Raw genomic sequence first — 24719 nt, 5'->3', positions numbered from 1 at the left:
ACGCTGTGTTTACTGATGTATACGTTAGTTCATTGACATATTGACTAATGGTCATGAAAAACTATTTCCCGTGACTTGCTAAGATTAAAGGGATAGTTCACTTTGAAATTTAATTTTTGTCATGTTTTAGCTTACCTCAAGGGCATCCAAGATGTAGGTGTCTTTGTTTCCACAGTATTTTCAATTTTGAAATTTTTCAGTCAAACCCATTGTTGTCTATCAGTCATATACTGGAAGCTAAGGGGGTCCACCAAAAAGCACGCACAGAGAAGTCAAAATTAAACATGATTTAATGACTCGTAAATGTAAGTACACATTGATGGCCTAAGACACGAAACGAGCGGTTTTTGTGAGAAAACGAACAGTATGTATATTGAACAGTATTTATACCGTCGAACGGATCGATTTGAGGCAGGGGAAAACATATAAGGGTTGGCGCATATGGTTGGGTTGTGCGAGATTGTGGTTGGGTCTCAGCAGCAGGAGGGATATAGAGGTCAGTAAGCTGGGCTGAGTTGAGTGGGGGACGAAGGGGGGTGACTCTGGGGCGCCAGAGTCACTGTCGAGCCCTCGTGAGGTGTCGTGGGCTAGTCGATGAAACACTGAGGACAAAAGGTGCCCATTTGAAGACCCTAGAGATGTCCCCTACTCGGCTCAATCCAGACGGTTGTCGTGTTGGTCCACGTGTGCTGATGCGGCAAGTGCACTGCAGCCGTTAACGCCCGACAGAAGGGGAGTCGCACCACCATATGGAAAGAAGCGTAAATGGACGGAGAAGCATAGTTTACTGTAAAGCTACGTCTTAGTTTTGCTTACTTTGGCGAAAGCCAAGTATGAATTAACATGAAGTTTTAACATCTACTCTTGTGTAATGGAAATCATATAAGGAGATTAAAGCAAAACCACTGGATGGATTTTTATCATTAAATGATGGTTGTGTACAGGCACTGGCAACACACATTGCAGTACAATCAACTTGTAAAAGTGCATACCATTATATGACCCCATTAAGGTATAACTTAACTGAAGGTACAGTATACAATTTCTAGGTGTGTTCCTCGAACCATGCCTTAGGAAGCCCCTTAAGATATACCTTTTTACGTGCAATGTTACTGTCCGTGCTGTCCGTGGCGATGGTGCTGAATTTGTTGACATCGATGGCTCGAGAATCAATTATTCTCTCGTGCAGGGGCTGCTTCACTGCGTTATGTGAGAAAGCAGTGTTCTTTTTAAAAGAAGCACTTCAGAAATAGTGGAAATTGCATTTATTTGGACTCATGGGATATTATAAAAAAATGACAAATTGCAAACGAAATTAAACCCTGGATATTTTATATAATTTCGGAAAGAGTGCGCGAACGCACAACCTCGTGCTCAAACGTGTCATGCGTCTAACCCACTACAGTAACTATATGCTTTCTTTGCATTAGAAAGGGCCACATATATTATCATAATATATTTGCTATAATTTCTTTATTTACTCCACAACCAGGGTTGATTGCCCAGCAGCTGCATCACATAATTGGTGTAAATAAATAAAAAATTCTGTGATTGGATGACCTACTCAATAAAAGTACAACACTCGAAACATTTAATAAATAGCTATGGCGGAGAAAAAAGAAAAAAGGAGGAAAGCCCCCAGCTTTAATCCAACTGAAATGGGCATCCTTTTAGACAAGGTGGCACTCCACAAAGATGTGCTTTTTTCGAGTTTTCGAACAACTGTGTCCAACAAAATGAAAAAAGATACTTGGGAACGCATTGCCATGAAAATGGACAGCGCCGTCTTTGATTTAGCACAACTATTCGTTGTATAGCTGCCATAGTTTGACCAAATTCCCCACCACAGTCATTCTCTTTAAATTGACGAATAAGCCTTTAGTTTCGAATTTTTTGCGCGCTGATGTACCTTTGGATAATATAATTAAAAAGCTAACAACAATCAATGTGATGACAATGTTATTATTTGCATGAAAACACTTGAATTAGCCTAATTGAACACAGGGTGTATTAAATTTAAAATAATATTCGTATAGACTAAGATGTAAAGAAGCTTTTTGCAGTGGTGCCCACTAGCAGAGTGAACTGCCAACAGTGATAAGGTATAGCTAAGAGTGCTCCAGACCAACCTTCCGAACGTATGACTAATGGTGTGTTCACACCAAACGCGAATTTAATTATTTGCGCAATTAGATCACATACAAAGTCAATGCAAAGACGCAAATAGATGCATCATTCGCGCCGTGTGTTGCGAATGACGCGAATTGGGCGACGCGTTTGCCGCGAATGTCTTCCGCGCAAGTTAAAAAATTTGAACTTGAGCGAATTTTCAAGCATCTAACTAGATGCGATAGACGAGTATTTGATGCTCTATTCGCGTTCGGTGTGAACACACCATTACAGAAGGTACACTTAACTAAGAAAGTTTCGGGAAACGCATATTAACGATATGGTACAGCTTAAGGTGTAACCTAAGAATGACGTAGCGTTAAGAAGGTTTCAGGAAACTCAGCCTTAGAAAACAAACTGGAACGAGATGCAATCACATTACAGTTCTGCCTCTTTTTGGTTCAATGTCAAAGTCTTAATTCCGTTTATTTTATTAAACCACTCGATTCATATGGATTCGTTTTACGATCTCTTTATGAAGTTTTTGAAGCGTCATATTGGTAGTTGCGTAGTTGCCAATGGAGAGACAGAAAGCTCTGCATTTGTGTTCCAAAGATGAAAAGACGAAAGTCGTACATGTTTGGAACGACATGAGGGTGAGTAATTACTTACAGCGTTTTTATTTTTGGGTGAACTAACCCTTTAATTTCTTTAAAACCTCACACTTTTGAATTGTAGAGTATGGGGTGGTGCTTAGAGTAAAAAAAAAAAAACTTCTTGCGGTTTATACTGTATATAATTGACTAAGTTAGGTTGACAAAGCTTATTGTTTTTAGTCTAGTAAATGTGTGTAATCTAAACCATTTTTGGATCTTAGTCATCATAGTGAACCTAAATCAGAACAATTTGCATTCAGCAACATGATTCATGTCTTGGCTAGCGTCAGTGAGGTAGGTGGGAGTTTTATTGGTGAAATCAACACAGAAGTGTGTGTCAGCTATGTGACACCAGGTGGAACACAGCTGAGCCTAATAATTGTTCTTAAGACCGATCGATGAGATCCATGAAACAAAAGACAGAGCTGTACTGGTCCCTCAGATATTGACCACTGTCTGGGCTGAGGGCTGAAGAGATGGATAAAGAGAGAGACAGAAGAATGAGACTAGGTCAATTGGCAGTCTAGTTTGTAACACTGCTGTTCACATCATTGAAGCAGAACAAGCACCTCATAATCACATCTGAGAAAAACAGTTGAATGGCTGGAAATGTTGTTGAAATGTTCTCTTATGCTTACCAAGGCTGCATTTATTTGATCAAAAAATACCGTAAAACAGTAATGTTGTAATTAGTGCTGTCAAAAGATTAAAATATTTAATCGCGAGTAATCGCATCAATGTCATATTTAACTCGTGATTAATCGCACATTTTTATCTATTCAAAATGTCTCTTGATTTCTTTTTGTTACATTATTTTTTTCTCATTTTAATGCTCTTATCAATATGGAAAAGTGGAAAAATTATTATTGAAAATAACATTGTAATAGTGTTCAATTTCACATTAACATATATAAATAATCTCTCACACAATGTAACACTGTCTATCAATAAAAGGGTGAAAGAAATACTGACGAGGTCCTAATATTGGCAAGGGGGTGAAGAATTCGCATCATCTGTGTGTGTGTGTGTGTTTGCTTGGCCATCATCAAGTGGTGTTTCTGACTGGACGTGCTGCGATGATGATAGCTCAGTTCACAACGACAAAACACAGATCACTTGGTCTTGTCAATGGGACAATATGGCAGCTTTTTAAAAGTAAACTTTCCATTCAGAATCTTAGGGCATCCATTTCGGCGTCTCGCGCTAGTCATCCACTCAAAAGTAACGTTACTATTTGGCCGGCTCGCAAGCTGAAATGAGTGTGTGCGGCACAAAACAGCGCGAGGACGTTTTGTTGCTTCTTCGACCAAAGTGCAAACAGATCTAGACCGGAAACAAAACAACTGGCACGCCTCAAACACACGTTTCGGCTTGCGAGCCGGCTTTGAGTGGATGACGAGCGTTAAACGCCGAAATGGATCAGGACGCATGCAAAAGCATGTGTAAAAACTACAAAGTTTGCTAGGACAAAAAGACTGTTAATCGCGCGATAAAAAAATTAACGCCGTTAAAATGGGTTTGCGTTAATGCCGTTAATAACGCGTTAAACTGACAGCCCTAGTTGTAATTATTATTATTACAATAAACAAACTGTTTTATATTTTAAAATGTAATTTATTCCTGACAGAAATATTTCTTATTATTATCAATGTTGAAAACCGTTGTGCTGGTCAATTTGTTTGTGGGATTAGAAAGTTAGAAAGTAAAAGAACAGTATTTATTTGAAATAAACATTACACATTTCTTAACTGTTACTTTTAATCAATTTAAACCATCCTCGCTAAATAAAAGTATTAATTTCTTTAAAAAAAATCATGCTGGCCCAAAATTTAAAAGCTTTAAAAGATCTAAACCTTAGTTTCATTAATGATTGACTGTGCGCTAGTTAATCTAAATGTTACATGCACAATTTGATATACAATATTGGATAATACAGATAAATAAATAAAAATATATTGCATCCACAATTCTAACAAATTATACACTTTTGTTATCTGATGTATTTCTGCATGAACCGGACATTTATGCATCAGGATTTGATTGATATCATAGAAAGAGAGGGTTTAAAATGGGAAGAAAAATAAGAGGGATTTGTGATATCAGATGAAAATGAAAGTTGTTTGAGGCAGTTTGATAAGGAATGTCTTGTGAATATAAATAGGGCTGATTTTGACAAAGATATTTCATGATTGATCAACTAAACTAATAAACATTAAGGTGGTTGTTAACAAATCAAGTTGTTTTTTGGTGAAATGTGCCTTATCAGTTTTATTCCAGTTTCATGTGAATTATCCTTTCATATGTAGTTAATGGGCCCTATCTTGCACCCTGCGCAATTGACTTTGTACACCGACACATTTATCATTCCTATTTTGCAGCCGACGCACAGCGGACTTTTCCTCCACAGGAGCACGTCGGTAAATTAGGGAATTAGCTTGCGCTCCCGGGGGCGGTTCAGCGAAAATAGTTCTGTGCACAAATGTTCCCTGGTGCTATTTTGCAGTTTCAGAAAACAATTTTGCCACAGACCAGGAAAAACCTATAGTCTAAAGTCAGTGACGCGTTATTCCTACCCTATCTCACGACCAATTCGTACGAATTCGTACGAGTGATTCAAAAGTGGCTAATTCGTACTAATTCATACGACCTCACTCGTACAAATTTGTACGATTTGTCTAAACCCACGTGACGGTTATGTTTAGGGGCGGGGTCAGGGGTAGGTCATTCGTACGAATTCATACGAATTCGCTAATTCGTAAAATATGTACGTCGAGTGAGGTCGTACAAATTGTTACGAATTAGCCACCTCGTAAAATTCGTACGAATTCCCGTGAGATCGGGTTGGTTATTCAGATGCTATTTTAAGGGCGCTTGCTTGCCCATAATGTAGCGTGTACACAACGCGCATACACTTTGCTTCTCTCATACACAGATGCAGAAGTTCCCATTTTTGCAAACCATACATAATTACAAGGAAAAATATTACCACACAAGAGAAATCATTGTGGTGTCCATGAAGATGTGAAAAAATAGGCATAAATCTAGTTTACACATTTACCCAAATTATTATATGCCTGTTTAACCGAAGCTAATTTGGGTTTCTCCCATCGACCCATCCCCATACAACGTCACTTCTCTGTCTTTTATGTCCCTGACGAGAACGTCTGTCTCCTCAGCTGTGAACCGCTCCTGGTGTGCGCCTGGCAAATCCGCCATTATAATAGCAATCCGCCATGGAACAAGCGTGCCTGCTTTTAAAGGGAATGTGATATGATGCTCTGATTGGTTTGTTTCAGGTTACGCCCAAACCTCACCTATGAGTAATGTAGCTACTTCAGACCAACCCAATTTAGATTTGCGTCAGGCGCAAGAGTCGTTATAATAGAAACAGCGCCCGATCTCTGCCCAAAAAGTTACTTGCGTTTCCCATTTGATACTTGCGTTTCAGATCGTGTTTTTGTGCACCATATTCTCTTCTCAGTCGTCTGTTTGTAATTCTATGCATGTTAGCTCAACATGCAATGCATTAGAATAAAAGGACCCAGGTGTGGACAACACAACAGAAATGAATGAAGGCAACCGTCCACCTGGGTCATTATAAACACAACCAGTGACTGCTAATGAGAACGAATAAAGGAATTTGTCGGGTGTCTGGCTCTCTCACTACCCCCTTGATGTTCTGCCTCGCCAGGCTTCGGCTTGAGAGCACTTTGGCTTTGAAAAATGTCAATCCATTTAAATGGCCACATAGACCACGATCTGTTTCTCAGTGTCTTTTTGAGCGTGTTTTTGTTGTACGACATGAGGTTTGCTACCTGCTATATTGGTAGTACATTTATGGATTGTGTGCTTTCGTGAAATTAAACTGCTCAAAATCAATGTGCCTCCCTCACCCCCTTTGCTAACATTGCAGGTGCGAGACTCTATAATTCATAATTTCATTATGCAAATCTAAAGCTGCACATGATTGCCTCAGTCTTCTCATTAAAGATATTTGATTTCTGTCCAAGGGATGCAAATTCTAATAAACCTTTTAATAAACTTAAATACATAATTTGAACTACTATTGCAGAGGGAAATGAGAGGGGGATGATTAGACATCTTGAGCTAGGGCTCTGCTGCATGACGATACACTATGCAACAGTATGCATACTGATATATCATTTATACCGTGGTCGATATATTCCTGCAGCTATCAGTTGGATGGTCTGCTTTATGACATTTCAGGTCAGAGGAATGACAAAATGTGGATGATCAGGACTGAGTTGCTTTGTAAGGTGCTTATCTATATTTATTGAATTTATTTAGTAAAGAGTGAAGGGTAAGTTTGCATAGAGATGTGCTAATAGGCTAGCATGCCAGTATCTATGCCAGTGTAAAATGTAAGTGTATAAAAAAGAGGATAAAACACCACCCCCGCAGAAGAAGATCATCGCCTACTTCAACACGGCCGGTTTAGCCCCGCCCACCGGTTCGCGCATTACACGCATAGCTAATGACATAGATGCCTACCTTGTGATGACAAACCGGATCGAGCTACCGAGCAATACAAAATATTGTGCAGTGCCTGGTTGTGGAAGAAGACAGTCGCTGCATAAGCTTCCTATGGATTCCAATAGGACTGCATGGATAAACTGAGGATGGTTTTGTAAACAAGACTCGATTTGCAGACCGATTAAGAGTAAAGAACGGTGCTGTGCCGTCTATATTGGATCTGACAGGAATGGTGCAACACACAGACTCTGGGTCGAACATGTATGGGGGAATCATTCCGGTTGCTATTTTACAACATTGGACATTTTCAGAACAATTTTCCCCAAGTGCATCGACGGGTGAGTTGAAACTCATTATAACATGCAAAACTGTTATCCACTCACAGCAGTGGGTGTTTACTTCCAAGTCTTCAGTGCGAGACGCCCATAAAAACAGAGCGTTTTTTAGCTAGACCCAAAACTAGGGTAGAAAATAGCCTATTACTTATTCATTTTGATGTTTTTGACTGCAAAAACCAAGCGAACGTCATAAGTTGACCTCCGACAACAATATAATAAAATTTAAAAAGCCACTTCATGACCCCTTTAAACATTTTTTGATACCGATATGATACCTTGACTTCGATACCGGTTCCTGAATGATACTTTTTTCAATACCAATTTTATTTAAATCCATTTTACGATTACATTACACATTACCTGAAAATTTGAAGATATAGCAAGGAGTATTTTTAATTGTTTTTTTTAATAAAATAGTGTTTTCTGATTCAGTGTTTGTTGCAAAGATGAAGTTGACGTTGCTGACTCGTCATCTTCGCATTATAGTGAACTTGCGCATAATAGAGAGAAATGCATCTTTCATTTGGATTCCATTATCAGAGAGTATTTGTATTCAATTCAAATTGGTTAATTTAGACATTTCAAGCTTTCTATGGCACACCTATTTATCATGTCTGTGAGGCTAGTAGCTTATTTCAGTTGTTTTCCTAATGCCTAGTTCACACTACATGATTTTAAAATGTCGGGCTGAACTGTGCAGTTCACACTACATGACTTGCTCTCAGTGAAATCATGAGTGTTCAAGTTGTTTAGCTGTTCACACCACACAACACAACGTGATTGATCCACAACAGGAGGTAACTCACTACACGAGTTAACAACGCACTACATAGAGATACAACCACGATCGGATGATAAGAGCATATCATTTGTGACTCAATGAGAGCTGTTTCAGTACTATAGTACGGTCTAAATCCTGAAAATAATCAAACAAATAACGAGTTGACAACAACACGATTCTATCTGGTCTAGAAACCATGTTTTGTAACGAAAAACCACGCAATAAAACGAACCAGAAATGACGCGAAACTGCAGAGAAGAACACAACACGCGAATATGGACGTCAGACAGAAACTAGTGCTGCACACTGTTTGCTCGACGATCTGCTCTGAGAAAAAAAAATGCAAAAAAGAAAAAGTAAGATTTACCTGGTGTCCTCAACCCATGCGTTGCTATGATTGGCTGTACTCATGACATCACTGAGATTGAGTCGCGCGACTGCTCGGGATATCTAGCATGCTAGATATTTTTCTGAGCTCGGTGACCTGTCTGCGAGGTGTCTGCGAGCTGTCTTTGATGCGTTGTTGGCTCTTTCACACTAACGGATTGGCGAGCGTTAATCGTCCGCTAATCGCCCGCGATTTGCACGCGATAACACCCTGACTTGTCGGCGACTCAACGATTTGCAAATCGGGCTTAAATCGGGCTTAAAATCACGTAGTGTGAACTAGGCTTAAGTAGCCTTAGCAAGTAGTTAGCAAGTTGTCTTAGTTCCGGTTAATTTGTGACGGGCTCCAGTTCTTCTTGCAGTCAAAGATGGAGCAACTTTCTGCTTATTCGGTTTATTAAGTTTATTCTGTGCACTGTCAAGTGCTTCATCAGATTTGTTATCTAGTCTCAAATATTGCATTGCGCACTCTTGGCATGGTGAAATGTAGCCACGCTTTTGATATGTTCCACTTCTATGGAGATTGGGACGCTTACACACTCCAGCCTCACCTGTGACTCACGTCTCTGGGCGTAACCGCCGTAAACTAGTGTTTTTCCTTGATGCCTCGCCACAGCCAATCATGCTGCACGTTTATTGACGAGATTCAAGATACAGAAATTTGTTACCGAACGATAAGACATTTTTTTGATGCCCGATGATATCGAGGCAATTCGGTTGGTGCCTAAAAAGGTATTGAAATCGTTACTCAGCCAAATGTGTGGATTCCTATTAAAATGACTGGATATTGCCGGTGAAAATTTGCAGAAAAGTGATCGCAGCTTTAAGCTGCGTTCACACTACACGCTACCAAGTGACACGATACCATTCATTTTCAATGTCAATGTCGACCGTTGGCGACTGGATGGGGCGTGTCTGACGACGCGACAAAGTTGAGAAATTTGTAACTTTTTGCAAATAAAGAGCGATTTTCGCGAGCGACAACCAATAGGAGTCAGTGTAGCGCGTCACTCTTCAGTGTTGAGTATGACCGAGGCAAGTTGAACGAGAAGCTCATTTTATCAGTCAGAAACTGTCCTATAATTGATCATATATCACCGTGTACATACAGTGGTGTTCACCGTACTGACTCCGTGACTGAATGGTTTCGGGAACCCAGATAGACCGGTATTTGCCCGTTTGCTGCAGTTAAATAGCCGCGATGGCAAAGAGCACTCACTGTTTCTCGTTCATCTTCAATATTATGCATTTTATGTACTGATTCCATTTATATTTAGACTTTTCCTTCCAAAATATTTGTTTGTAGCGGCAATAAAACGTATTTGTTGTCTAACATAGAGTAACACCCGTGAATGTCACTCACAAACATTACTAGGCAACCAGTAGTGGGAACGCCCTCCAACGCAGCCACTGGCGACCTGCAGTGACAAAGTCATGTGAACGCAGCTTTAGTCTCAAGAAGAAGCAGATTTTGCGTTGGTTGGCATTTCCAAACAAAATTGGTCCAGAATTTTCATTTTGCCGCATACCTAGTAGTTTTTATAAGATTTCGTTCATGCCACCCACCTGTACCTTGGGGGTAAAAAAAAGGTGAGGAAACAAAAATGTTAAAATTATTTTTAAAATGTGCCAGTGGTGGGTTGCAAAAAGGCTTCATCGACTGGAGGCTGCTCTGACGTCACGGACATTGATCCTGAATATAAAACGAAGGCAGTGGGTGAGGAGACTCCCGACCGCTTCTGCTGCTGGGCAGGAGAGATGCGTTCAGCCTCGGTGCACAACAGAACGAGAAAAGTGAGGGGGAGAAAAGGGGAGAAAAAGCAAAACGGGACATGAAAACGGATTTGCCAACTGGCATCTCGATAGGACTGACTCATTGTTTCTCTCTTACTCATTCGGTCTCTTTTTTTCTTTCCTCTCTCTCTCTTTTTGTCTTCTCCCCTCCCTTCCCCCAAAACGGCACAGGCTAGTGTTTTCTCTCTCTTGCTCGCTCGCTCTCTGCTTACCTCTCCACGCACACACACAATATTTTGCTCGCTGCTGCTGGCTGGGCTTATTATTCTGCGCTCTTATTGGTCGAACACGATGCTTTAGAGAAAGCTCTGATTATTTGCCACTGGGAATCCTGAAGCACTGAGGGGGTGCTGTCTACTGAGGTTCATTTTTCTCAAATGTTTTATTTTATTTTATCCTGGTATTAGTTCGAGCTGCTGCCTAAACTGAAAGAACGACAGCGCAATACCTGGAGAGGAACAACTTTAAAATACAAAATTGAGATTTTAGGGAGCATGCTCAGAAAAATCAAGTTTTTGAGAAAGAACTTTTGTTCTCAAAGAAATTACAGCAGGTGAAGTACCAGTCAATTAGGTACGTTTCCTTTCTTGAGTGGCTTTTTTCAGCGGTCCAAGCTGGATTCAGATCATGCTACCAATACGATCGGGGCACCACCGGGTCTGACCGTGAATTCCCAGCTCCCAGAGAACGTCACTCCCACCTCGCTTACACGCAACAAAAGACCAGGATTACTCCAAGCCATGAAGAAAATCTGGTCCAAGAAACGCTTTCAGGTGAGTTGTTGCATGCCTGATTTGTCTTGCCTTGCATGTTGACTCATAACTGACTGGGAGTTTGAGTTTGACCCATATGTGTGGGGTTTTGTCATTCAGTGGGCTCCGTCTGAGGGAGACTTGACCCAATTCCCTCCTTTAAGGATGTTAGCGCTTATTCGACTCCTGCGCCCCACCCTTTTCTTGTAAACAAATGACACCCATCTGGCTAATTGCGTATGGATGATTACAGCTGAATAGCTGAACGTCTACGACTCATTAAACTCTATCGTATCCTGATGCATTCTGGGTTACGCTAGGAACCAGACTAAGATGACCGCCTCCTGGGTACTTTGCTGTCTTTTTTTTAAGGTGTTCTCAGTGGGTCGGAAATCCAAGATATTGTTTATAATAGAAAATGTTTATAATGGAACCAGCATTGATTATGTCATGAGTCATATTGTTCAATTTTGCGCCAGTACAGAAGAAATATGGCAAGTCAGCATGCTTGTTTTCTTGTCCAAGAGCAATAAAACAGAAATGCTTGTAGCAGCAACTGATTTTCCCCTGATGGCCATTTCTAGGGATCTGTGGGATCGTAAATTTGACTACCTCACACTTCTCTGCATTAACAGGGAGATTGTTGCATCAAAACTAAAATGATTACATACATATCTACTTTTTAAAAAATATTTACTACATTCAGTAAATACTGCAGCTAAACAGAATCACAATAGTAGGTTATTAATGCGCTCCAGAAATTCTACTCCCGAGGCATTGCAGTGTGGTTGCTAAGGTGCTTTTAGTGTGTTGCTAGGTGGTTGCTATAGGGGCTACTTACTGGTCCAGGTCAAAAGAGCTCACCACCTCAAATCTCTATGATATTCTGTAACGTAATTGTCCATCAGGTTAATCCTCATGTGATTTCAATAATGCAACACAAAAGTCCATATGAGTCCAGACAATAACAGTCATTGGGGTCCAGTGTTCTTTGTATTCTGTACAAAATGAAATGCATACAGTTTTGAACAACATTAGGGTGGGTACATAATGACAGGTTTTTTTTTTTTGTTTGTTTTTGGGTGAACTATCCTTTTAAATAGCCAAATTTACTAATATTTAGAGTTGTTTGGCTTAGAAATGATCAGTTATTTGTGGTGTTTGTTTGCTTCGTATACTGTCAGTGTAAGGTCAAAATGCGAACCTTGTCCCCTCTCCCTGGATGGCCATATAAGTGAAAAAGAGCAATCTGCACACCATCACTTTGCCATTGGATGTAATTGCATAAGAGTACTCTCCTTTAGACAATATGTCATTGTGACATTTTACTGGTGAGAGGAGGTGAGAGCAGGACGAGCTCTTACAGCTTCCTCTCAAGCTGAATCCTTGTGAAGATGAAAGGAAAAGTGGGTGTGAAGGAGAGGAGAGGGGGATGGGTAAAAGAAAAAGATAATTGGATCTTAGTCGGCAGACGGAGACAAGCGGGTGGATGGGGCAGAGATCTAGCTTAGAGACCAGACAGATACCGAACAGGTGTCTGAGTCATAGTTTCAGATGTAGGCTAAATGGTAGTTTCTGATTCTATCATGTCATGTGAATTATATGTAATTAGTTCATTCCTTCATTGGATGTGTTTTAGGGAGATACTGTAGCATATCCCATTGATGCTTATAGAACTAAAGATAACTAGATTCACATTTCCTGAATCATATACCAATGCTTGCGAGGCAGCTAAAGAAGCTTACTGTAGGTGTTAGTTTTTTTTTAACACTTTGCCATCATTATGACACTCAGCAGACATCTTGAGTGCTGTGTGCTGCACATTACAGATTCAACATACAGTCTGTTTCCAAAATTTGAAAAGGTCTGCTTTTGCAGGCGGTGTACGGAGATATTTGAATCCAGTGTTTGCATAATCTTTTTGACACATTTAAAAAATATATATATACTGATGTATACTTCCTTACTGATATCTCTCTATCATGGGCAACCGGTTTGGCGCTTGGTGGAAAGAATAAAAATGATGTCTAATGGTGCGAAAAATGTCAATTTAGCGATTATATTTCAAGAAATAAGCATTTTAGTCACTTAAATATTGGCTTTTTTTTTGCTCTAAAGCCCATTTGAATTTTTTCTAGACCATTAGACATGGCGTTTTGCCTCAGTTTTCTTAAATGGTGCCTTCATACAAAAATGCTGTCTGTAAATTGACTGACTGGATAGAGAGGCAGCAAGGCAGTTGCATTTGTTTTCAGATATGGTGGCTATAAATGATTAAATGTATGCTGGGAAGACAAGATAAATCAAAATTTAGTATATGAACAGAAAGACGACCAGTTGCTGATGGTTATTTTTTGTTAAATGATCTTTATATCTTGAATTTTTTGTCTTATATTCCACTTGAAAGTGTAAACAACCTAACGCTAACCCAATACTAAGTACAGGTAGTTAGTTAATAATCAGTACTTAAGTGAATACTGTGAATAAGGCACAAATGTACACCATTGAGGGTACTGCGCCAGTGTCAAGCTAAAAGTTGTTGTTTTTCTGACCTTGTTACTTGTAGAAATTGACCATGGCCATGACCATATGTAAGACCTCTGATTAACATGGCTGACATTTTTAGTGAGATGGTTTTTGAAGTTTAGAACAAATTTTGAACCAGAACGTTTGAGTAATATCAATGCATTTGCCATACAACAAGTTGGCAGTGCAGACGAGGTCATGAATCACGTAAGCTCCCATGGTTCTTTCTGACTCACAAGCATTAAGGAACCCCAACGGGTAGCTGAGAGAGCTGTGTTTCTTTAAGGTGTGAAGTGATTCACTTGCTGCATTGGCAAGAGTAATGAAAAGTCAGACCAGGTGAGATTGAAATAGCCTACTGCCTCAGAGCTAAAAGAATGGAGTTAGAGCAGAAAGGAGATACCGCAACCCAGATTAAATAGTGCCTGGCAGCATTCATCTCACCTCAGTGTGCCTAACCTGGCAACATACAAATTACCTGATGACCAAGAAGGAAAAAAAATTATCCAAACAGCGGTTGCCCAGAGAGGTTTGATTCATCCAGTGTGAATGCCTGTGGTGTGGGCTGACAAGAATAATAATTTGAGCTCTCCAAGGTGCTGACCAACGGGGCTTAGTGGTTTTTGTCTGGACACATAGAGTGGATAGAAAAAGATAACAAAAGCAGCCACAGTTTAGGGTGTTTTGGTGCCAACTAATGACTATCATATTTTTAAACATTTTATAGCTCCATTCTGAAACCTTAAGAGTTGTCTACTTAAAGTTTCAATGGGATTTAGAAAGCTTGTTGCTAATATAATACTTTTCTGAGCAGACAGAAAAGGTAAACTTGTTTATTTTTTGGTGGATTTAACCATTTTATCATCAATATTGTTCAGTAGTAATTTAAGTATTAAAGTGATAATTGACAATTCTCCCGCATTATCCACTATCTTGGATTTTTCATTGAGATTAGTGTAATGAACTTTAGGGTAGATTTAACTGTTTTTGTCAATATTGTTCTGTTGTGAAAGAAAAATAAGCCTTATTACCTCTATGTCCGCCATCCGGGAATAATATTTTCATTGACCTTGTTCTAGAATTGCCGTCACTATGAGAAAAATATATGCGACTTTGTCCAAAAGAAGATATCGTCGAAGGCAGCATCGTTATGGGATATTTAGAACATCCTTGCAACCATCCAAAAGACCCTAGCAACCACTTAATGCATTAAAATATTTCCTAAGATCTTAGTAATTGAATTATTGCATTGAAAAAACAAAACAAAAATTTGCTTGGACAATCTCAGTTTCTTCAGAAAATATACAAATTTAGCTCTAAAAATATCTTGCTGAAGAAGAAAATGCTAATAAGCAATGTTAATTTTGTTATTTGTATTTTTTATCATCTTGTTATGGATAGTCCATTTCATTTTAATTGGATTACATACTCATAAAAAAATAATAGGTTGCGGTGCTCTGTCTTTTTTTGTAGCCGTTCTTGATGTTGTCATACAACATGGTCACTGAATGTCAACCGTTGACCGCTTGAGTCCGTGTTTACTTCTGCCTCAGCTCTTCACAGCACAGATGGCTGGCTGAAGATCCTCCCTCAGTGGCCTGCTCACAATCAAAGGAGTCCGTGTGCATTTGGCAGGTCATTTTGGATAAGTGTCAGTTTCGAAAATGTAATTGAAGCTTGAAGGGCCCTCTGTTCTTATAGCAGTTTTCAGACCATCATAGGACAGACAGAGAACCAAAGCTCAAACATCATGTCAACCTCAGAGTCTCCTCTCTGTACAGTTGCTATTTAAAGTATAGATTACGGGAATTGATTGTTATGTGGATTCATTGATTTTCATGTAATTAGTGGCGATCGCAAAGGCATTCATCCATATTATCATTCATCATACTTGAGGTTAGCGATTTAGAATAAATCCCTGAATCTTTGTGTGTTATTTTCATTGTTTGTTCTACAGCGACGACACCTCAAAAATGACTTTTCTAATTGACTGGATGTGTAATTGTCTAGTGGACATTAAAATTGGATAAACAGAATAAATGAAGAGTTCAGATGCAAAAGCCTCTAAATGCAATTTGAAATTTTCTTCTAGAATGGTCATTTTTATCAAGCTTGTATATTTAAGTTCAGTAATTTCACTTAAATGATAATTAATAGGTAATCTTCATTGCCATTTAAATGAAATTACTGAACTTAAATAAACAAGCTTGATAAAAATGATAATTTTAGAAGAAAATTTCAAATGGCACTTAGAGGCTTTTGCATCTAAACTCTTCAAATATTTTCCAATGGAAATATACACTCACCTAAAGGATTATTAGGTAGACCATACAAATAGTGTGTTTGACCCCCTTTCTCCTTCAGAACTGCCTTAATTCTACGTGGCATTGATTCAACAAGGTGCTGAAAGCATTCTTTAGAAATGTTGGCCCATATTGATAGGATAGCATCTTGCAGTTAATGGAGATTTGTGGGATGCACATCCAGGGCACGAAGCTCCCGTTCCTCCACATCCCAAAGATGCTCTATTGGGTTGAGATCGGGTGACCTTGGGGCCATTTTAGTACAGTGAACTCATTGTCATGTTCAAGAAACCAATTTCAAGGCATGATGGATCCATCAACAGAAATCGAGACTCATCAGACCAGGCCACATTGTTCCAGTCTTCAACTGTCCAATTTTGGTGAGCTCTTGCAAAATGTAGCCTCTTTTTCCTATTTGAGATGAGTGGTACCCGGTGGGTTCTTCTGCTGTTGTAGCCCATCCACCTAAAGGTTGTGCGTGTTGTGGCTTCACAAATGCTTTGCTGCATACCTCGGTTGTAACGAGTGGTTATTTCAGTCAAAGTTGCTCTTCTATCAGCTTGAATCAGTCGGCCCATTCTCCTCTGACCTCTAGCATCAACAAGGCGTTTTTGCCCACAGGACTGCCGCGTACTGGACGTTTTTACCTTTTCACACCATTCTTTGTAAACCCTATAAATGGTTCTGCGTGAAAATCCCAGTAACTGAGCAGATTGTGAAATACTCAGACCGGCCCGTCTGGCACCAACAACCATTTCACGCTAAAAGTTGCTTAAATCACCTTTCTTTCCCATTCTGACATTCAGTTTGGAGTTCAGGAGATTGTCTTGACCAGGATCACACGCCTAAATGCATTGAAGCAACTATCATGTCATTGATTTGATAATTTAATTAATGAGAAATTGAACAGGTGTTCCTAATAACCCTCTAGGTGAGTGTATAAATATAATGTTGCATTCAATAGAAAATGTGCATTTTCCCCTAAGAGTTTCAGTTGAGAAATGCATGTAAATAAAAACGGCACTCATACTATGTGTGAATTGATCATCAAATGCATTTCTTTGGCTGTTGTGTTTTGACTAATCAAGGCAATAGAACAATTCAAATCTTTTGCATAATGTATGACACTTGTGCGGTGGAGTGGAACCAGCCTTTTCGTCCATTAAGATGCTAAACATGGAGGCTAATGACAAACTAACCAACATCACATGCTCATGAATCCATCTTCACCTATGAATTATTCAGATGTTTTAATGCCTTGTAAATGTTTTCTTTACAAGCAGAAAGCGCTGAGCATAGGCATATGAATTAAAACAACCAGCTTGTAATTCCTCTAAAAGTTCATCCACTTTTATTTGCCTTTCCCCTTCACCAACCCCGCAAAGCTCCAGGCACCAGTCTCTGAAACGGATGGCCGCCGTCCTTAGCTAATGCGGTTAGGAAACAGATTCACAGAAGAAGGGTTTGAAATTACTGGTGCATCAGCCATTAGGATTTCATTTCTCCCTGTAACTAATGGATTGAGAGTGACAGACAGCCGCTGCCCGATGCGTCCTCTGTGTTGCTTCAATTTACGTTCATCCATTGTGAACATAGTTGGATTGGAAGCGATACTGAAAAGCTAAGAATCACATTTCTCACTAAACAAGATGAATTTGTTAAGAAATGGACAAAGAAATTACATGCCTCCAGTATGTTGCTCGAAAGCTTGGAATAACAGTTTGTAACAGAACAAGAATCAACCATTTCGTATAGCCCATTTTAGATGTGCTGGATGCTTTCATACTTGTCTCAGATGTGTTTAATGCAAGGTGACATGCGGCCACACCAACGCAGGGATTGGCAAAAGATACTAGCTCATTTTTTTTTTAGCCTCTCAGTCACCAAATGCCCTACATATGAATTAATATCTAGGTTAACAGAGCAAAGACGGACATGTTTTTTTTTTTTTTTTTTTTTTTTTTTTGAAGGCCGACAAGTAGCACAGGCGTCTCGTTTCAAAGGAGCTCTTGTTAGTCAGCTTTGGGGATATCTGCTGGTGTGCTGTTTGAAATACTTGTTTTTTTGCTCATTTGAAGTGACGATCATATTTGAAGCATTCTGTTCAACCACTAAAATAGCTCTTCTCTCTTTCTCTTTCCAGAAAACCGGACACTCTAACCGAACATTTGGGAGGTTCACTCATGGTGTGTTTGGCTTTATAGATAACAGGTTATTACAAGAGAGATTTTATGATAACTCTTCAGAGTCTGTCAGTCATCTAATGTCGGGTCTTTGTTTAAAATCGAGGATGCATTGATTATATTTCGCCCTCTGCAATTTGAAAGAAAGTGCAGATAATCTTGCAATATATGCCTCTGCTAGCAGACATGGGAGAAATTCAAACTGAAGAATTGCAGTAAAGAGCGTGAATTCAAGTTGAACTGGTGGTGCCACACAAAATGTTTTATTGGAAATTTGATTGGAATGAAATATAGAGGACTTTACTGAATTGCAATTAAAACAAAATTCAAAAGTAAAAAAAAAAATGTTTAAAAAGTTTTAGTACTTTCAGTTATTTGCCAAGCCAACATTTAAAATTTTCGTTGAAGTTGTAGTTAAAGGGTTAATTCACCCAAACACGAAAATTCATTCATTAAATAACCTGTACGACTTTCGTTCAAACAAAGAAAACAAACAAACAAACAGAGAGATTTCTGTCCCTCCATTGACGGTCTATGCAACTACCACTTCGATGCTTCAAAAAAAAAAAAAAAAAAAAAAAAATCCATTAAGAGATTGTTAAATTAATCCATATCAATTGAGTGGTTTAGTCAATTTTCATCCAACAGATTTAATTTGGCCTTCTATTAATTGTATTGTAAGAATTTGCGTCTGCATTGAGTACTTGAAAAATGTGTTTCTAACTTAGAAGTGCCATAGAAATAAAGTCTAAGTCTCTGTGGCTTCTGAGATTGATGATAAGTCATTAAGATTTAGGATTCCTATCACTTGATACTATGAGGTAAGGATCTAGGATCCTTTTGAAGATGTAATTGTAATCAATCTCTGTATCAAGACCCTCTTCAGAGACACCTTGAGGACCTACATCAGAGGAAGTGCTCAGTTCAGACAAATATGATCTCTAAAGTGTGTGCCCTAAATTGAGAATAAAGTACCTCTGATGCTGCACTGCTCCCATTACCTATCAGATAAGTGTTTGTTATAAATTACTGCTAATGGGGATATCATTCATATTCATGATAATTATAAAATAATTTAGTTTGCTTTATATCAGTCTGCACACTCTGAAAACATCTCCCCAATGCTGCTGATAGCCTATACGTAATGCATCCTCAGTTTTAAGGACTGACTGTATACATCTTTAGGAATTGTCAAATTTGTGGAAATTTGTGTTCCTGTTGTGATTTGTAATAAATCATTGTGTTTTTGATTATTAGTGAAGATGCCATTCATTTCATTTCATTTTATTTATATAGCACAAATAAACACAACAGAAGTTGACCTCTTTTACAAGGTAAAAGTCTAGGAAACATGAAACTATAATTGAGATTTAGTGAAATACCCGGTCAAAAAGATCAAACTTTAAACTCACGTAAATAGGACCGGGATCTCAAGGATAAGGGGAGACTTTTCCATAGCATAGGACGGACAACTACGAAAGCACAATCCCCTCTCGACTTAAATTGTGAATGTTGCTGGGACAGATTATAACTGCTTGTGGACCGTAGACACCTACCGGGCACGTTTAAAGTTAAAAGTTCAGATATGTACACTGTAAAAAAATATTGTTGGTTTAACTAAAAAAATTAAGTAACCTGGTTGCCTTAAAACTGGAAAAAGTGAGTTAATACAATAAAGGAGATTGATTTAATCATCAGAAACTCAAAATAATAAGTTATCTGAACTAAATAAATTATTTAAGTTGATTTGACAAAAGAAAAAATCTTGTGATAACAGATCTTGAAAATGTTTTTTTTTTTTTTTTTTTTTTGTACAGTGTAAGAGGGTGCAAGACCATTTATGGATTTGAAACCAAACAACAATATTTTAAAATGAACTCTATGACGCACCGGCATCCAATTAAGAGGATTTCAGTTTTTCTGGAATTGTCTGTCTGCTCGCACTGATAAAGAGGAGCCTGACAATGAATCTGTTCACCTTATGTACAAAGGCACTATAATCTCAGCATTAATAATGCAAAAAGCTTAGCTGTGCTTATCATTAAAGCAATTTATAGGAACTGCTGACACTTTTGCACCGATGTGATGGGAATTTAGACATGGCTCCCTATAAAACATCTTTAAATTGAAACTGCTTTAAAAATTAATTAGACAGGCATACTTAATGTGGATTACACTCTTTAATGCATTCTCCATTTAAGATCAGGCTCCATGAAAACATTTTCGAAAACGTTGAACCTCGTGGATTAAAATCTTTCTGATAATCCTTAATTTTTAGAAATACATACATAGCACCACAGTGCCATCTGTGCAACTAAATTAGTGTTGAACTCATTTAAAATGGATTATAATTCAAAATTAACTGGCTTAACAATGTAATGCATTCATTATTGAAAAATGTGTATTTAAAGGCTCAAACCCATTTATCCTGTCTGAAATCAAATATTTGATTAGCAACTTAAGGAATTTGCTGCTCATTTCACAAATTTGTGGCAGGATTGAGCCCACAATCCAACATAATTGAAAATTGAATTATTTAATTGAATGTGCAGAGACTTTCTTTAACTAAGACTTTGTATTTTGATTGACCTGTTTGACCATCCTTACAAGCTCAAGTGATTTATACGCAGAAAACAAAACAAAAGCAGATGGCAGTGATGTTGAGCAGCAAGTACGAGTCAACCAGGACAAAATAAATGGTGCAAATGTGTCCATTCAGTAATTTGTAGCTGTCTTATCTGTTTACTGGGATGGGATTCGTCTCTATAGTAATGGTGATGTCTTGTCTGCTTCTTTCCTCTGCCACTATGGAAGCGAAGTTTTCCGCTCCTGTCGGAAGCAAAGTTATGGTAATGTTTGTTTTCATCTTTGGGCTCAATGAAGTGGTTCATCCCCTTGTTCCTCACGATGCTTCTAATTCAAACACATTTCTACTTATTAATATTACTTATCACTATGTGGCGATTTGCTTTTTTTTTTTTTTTTTTTTTTTTTTTACTCAAGTGATGCACTTTTCCTCAAAGAAAGTAAAAAATAGTTTACTCAAAAGGTCATAATTAGGGCTGTCAAATGATTAATCGCGATTAATCACATCCAAAATAAAAGTTTGTGTTAATATATAATTATATTAATATATATATATATGTATGTATATATATGTGGGTGCACTGTGTATAATTATTTTAGATATTTATAAATACACAAACGTGCATGTGTATATTTAATAAAAAAAATTATATATAATATAAATTATATACAAATCTATGTACAGTATATACATAAAAATATTTCTTAAATATATACAAGCATGTGTGTGTGTATATATAAAATAATTATATACAGTGCACCCACATATATTATGTAAACACAAACTTTTATTTTCGATGCGATTAATCGTTTTACAGCCCTAGTCATAATATGATTTTATTTGCTCGGTTTGATGTACGTTATCATTACAGGTGTTTTTTTGTTTTTTTTTACTTAATGCTTTGTTTCTTTGTAGACTCTGAGACTACAGAAGACGAAGCCGCTGAGCCACAAATACCCCTGGAAGCTAAAGAAGGAGCCAGAGGTTTTCAGGATGAGGGCCAACGAGTGCATGCAGGTAAATTACACTTTCAAATGAACTACTGTGTCAACAGTCAACCTTTCAATCACAGTTGTGTCTTAAAGGGACAGTTCACCCGAAAAGGAAAATTCTGTTTTCATTTACTTGTTTAAGAAGTTGATGGGCCTACTTTTTTTTTCTTCTTCCATATTATAAAAGGCAATGGGGCCCATCAGCTGTTACTCTCCAAAATATTTTCTTTTGTGTTCAGCAGAAGACAGAATTTTAAACATTTAGATGTATCCTTTTAACCCTTTTAGATGTATATTATAGCAGAGCTTATGAATATTTACTTTATAACAGATACACAACCATTTGAAAGTTTGAGGTCAGTAAGTTTAAACTTTAGGTACTAGTGTGATAGAAAGTAGTTCAAATTTTTTTAAAAGGAGAACTCCGGTGCAAAATGAACCTTTGGTCTAATTACACATTGGTACCTAGTCGACCGTTCTCTGAAATTTGTTTTCATGATAATCGAATGTAAAGAGTTTTATCTCTAAAATCTGTTTAGTGTATAACGCTAGTATATCGGGGCATTTAATAAGTAAATAAAAATCGCTAGTTAATACCACTAACAAGGCTCAAAATAGCCCCACACTAACACAGTAACATAATGAGGGTCCCTACATGCAAAACAATTGAGAACTTTGTAAGTGTACAGACCGTTTAAAAAGATATTTTATAAAGACAGTAAACTTCGTGTATACAGGCAGCAGCCATCTTGGAAAACAATCTTGACCAGTCGAACCACGAACGCCGTTCATACAGTTCAGCTCACTTGGCACGTCGTTCCTGGTTCGACTGTTACTGTGTTAGTGTGGGGCTATTTTGAGCCATGTTATTCCCCATATACTAGCATAAACGCTAAACAATTTTTAGAGATAAAACTCTTTACATTCGATTATCATGAAAACAAATCTCAGAGAACGGTCAACTAGGTACCAATGTGTTATAAGACCAAAGGTTAATTTTGTGCCGTAGTTCTCCTTTAAGTATTATTAAATACTAGACAAAATTGGAATATGGACTAGTGAATAAGTTCTAGTATCGTACGTTTTAAGGATTACATGTTAAAATGGCTGGCTATACCAAATCATCATATTAAAAGGATTTTCTGAATGAGCACTGACACTGATTATAGCTGAAAATTCTGTTTTGCCATCATTAGAATAAATGAAATTTTAAAATACAGTTATTTCAAATTGTAATTATATTTCACAGTATTACTGTTACCTTTATTAAAATATTAATTGAATGTTTCTAAATGCAGCCTTGGTGAGCATAAGAGACCACTTACAAAAACATAAAGAGATCTCACCACCCTGAAACTTTTGAACGGTAGTGTATGTACTGTACTGTACAAACCCCTTAGCCATTAAAGGAATAGTTTTCCCAGTAAAATGAAAATGAAATGGTTCACAGGAACTCTGAGCACTTACATATATTAAATACAAGAAACCGTGCAAGAGAATAAGCATTTAGATTGAGTAAACAGAAAATTAATAGACGACGTATGCATCGTGTTTCAACGGTGTAACTATATGAATATTACATAATGTACATTTTTATTGCATTATGCCTGATATAATATTAAACAGTAAAAAGTAATAGAGCACACAGTTGTGGCCATTAACTGTTATTGATGGAGATGCGAAATTCTTCTTCCTGGATGTTCAGGTGCCTAGAGGTCTGTACCAAATTGAAAAGACATTGTATTGTGAGTGTGTGGGTTTTGTGATTTTATTTGTTTATTTTTTTTTTTTATGATGACATCCTGGAGGGAGGACAAGACAGTTTTTATTCTGTTATTTTTTTTGTGGCACACAAAAAGGACAATCTTTTCCTAACAGTGGCAGTTCATAGCAACCACAGCTGTCAAGCTTCAAAAAACCCCATTAAAAAACAGCAAAAGCATAACAAAAGTCTTATGGCTCGTTTCCACTGAGGGGTACGGTACGATACGGTACAGTACAGTACGGGTCGGGTACACCATGATCAGGCTTGCGTTTCCACCGCCAACAGTACCCTTACTTGATAGGCGTGGTATACTGGAAAGAAGCGATCGACGTCATTTTCGCGCGAAGAAAGCGACATAGTAAACAACAATGGATGACAGACAGCAGATCTTGTTCTTGCTTCTCGGCATGTTTGTCGCTAGAAACAAGCGCTGCCTGCGCTGGCATTAGGCGTTTCCAAGAAGCCAACGCAAAATCCGGCTCAGGAGAATGATCCCGAGGACGCAAGTCCAGTAATTCTGTTAATGGAAGAGCGCGTTCTTGAACGCGGCACTCTGCTCGCTCTGGCTCTGCGACTCCGGTTATCTCTGTATGTTCATTTCAGGCAACAATAAAACGAAATATGTTTTAAAACACCACTCTGCTTCTTTTCGATTTCATTTCAATACATTTTAAACATTCTAAAGCACATAAATGTGGTTCAGGCAACACATAGCCTATTGATTATCACTGCATGTAACGTTATATTTATAACAAAACTAAATATAAAACAACCCTGCCTCTTTTCGTTTAAATTTAAAAATATTAAACATATTCCAGGCAATATGTAATGTAATGTATTGCATATCGCATTGGTACAAATGTTGCAATAAACAACATTACAGATGATAATAAAATGTAAAAAAATGACAAAACTATCTCTTTTTGTTGAATTTCAGTTTAATCAATAATAGCCATTATAAAAGTATAAGTAAAAGGTACAAAATACAGTAAAGTTTAAATAATATCAAGAAACAATGAATTCAGTCAGTCAAATATAGGACTACAAATTCA

General features: G+C 38.0%; 1 protein-coding gene across 6 annotated transcripts in view; it reads left to right on the top strand.

The window, feature by feature from the left end:
* The first annotated feature begins 10629 nt into the window (after positions 1 to 10629).
* Positions 10630 to 24719, top strand: part of spegb (striated muscle enriched protein kinase b) — a 74789-nt gene continuing 60699 nt past the window's right edge. For 2 of the 6 annotated variants that reach the window (XM_039669819.2, XM_089133061.1), the window contains exons 1-4: positions 10630 to 11332; positions 18284 to 18326; positions 21143 to 21172; positions 21826 to 21927. The gene's annotated coding sequence lies outside the window, so the exon portion shown is untranslated. Of the gene's footprint in view, positions 11333 to 18283; positions 18352 to 21137; positions 21173 to 21825; positions 21928 to 24719 lie in introns of all 6 variants that reach the window. The other 4 variants (XM_089133062.1, XM_089133064.1, XM_089133063.1 and 1 more) reach the window with 4 other exon arrangements.

The sequence above is a fragment of the Pimephales promelas genome, chromosome 7 (genome assembly GCF_988280905.1).
Source record: "Pimephales promelas chromosome 7, fPimPro1.hap1.1, whole genome shotgun sequence".
In the NCBI taxonomy this organism is placed as follows: Eukaryota; Metazoa; Chordata; class Actinopteri; order Cypriniformes; family Leuciscidae; genus Pimephales; species Pimephales promelas.
Note: the sequence above shows the minus strand (reverse complement) of the source record. Positions and strands in the feature narration are given on the sequence as shown.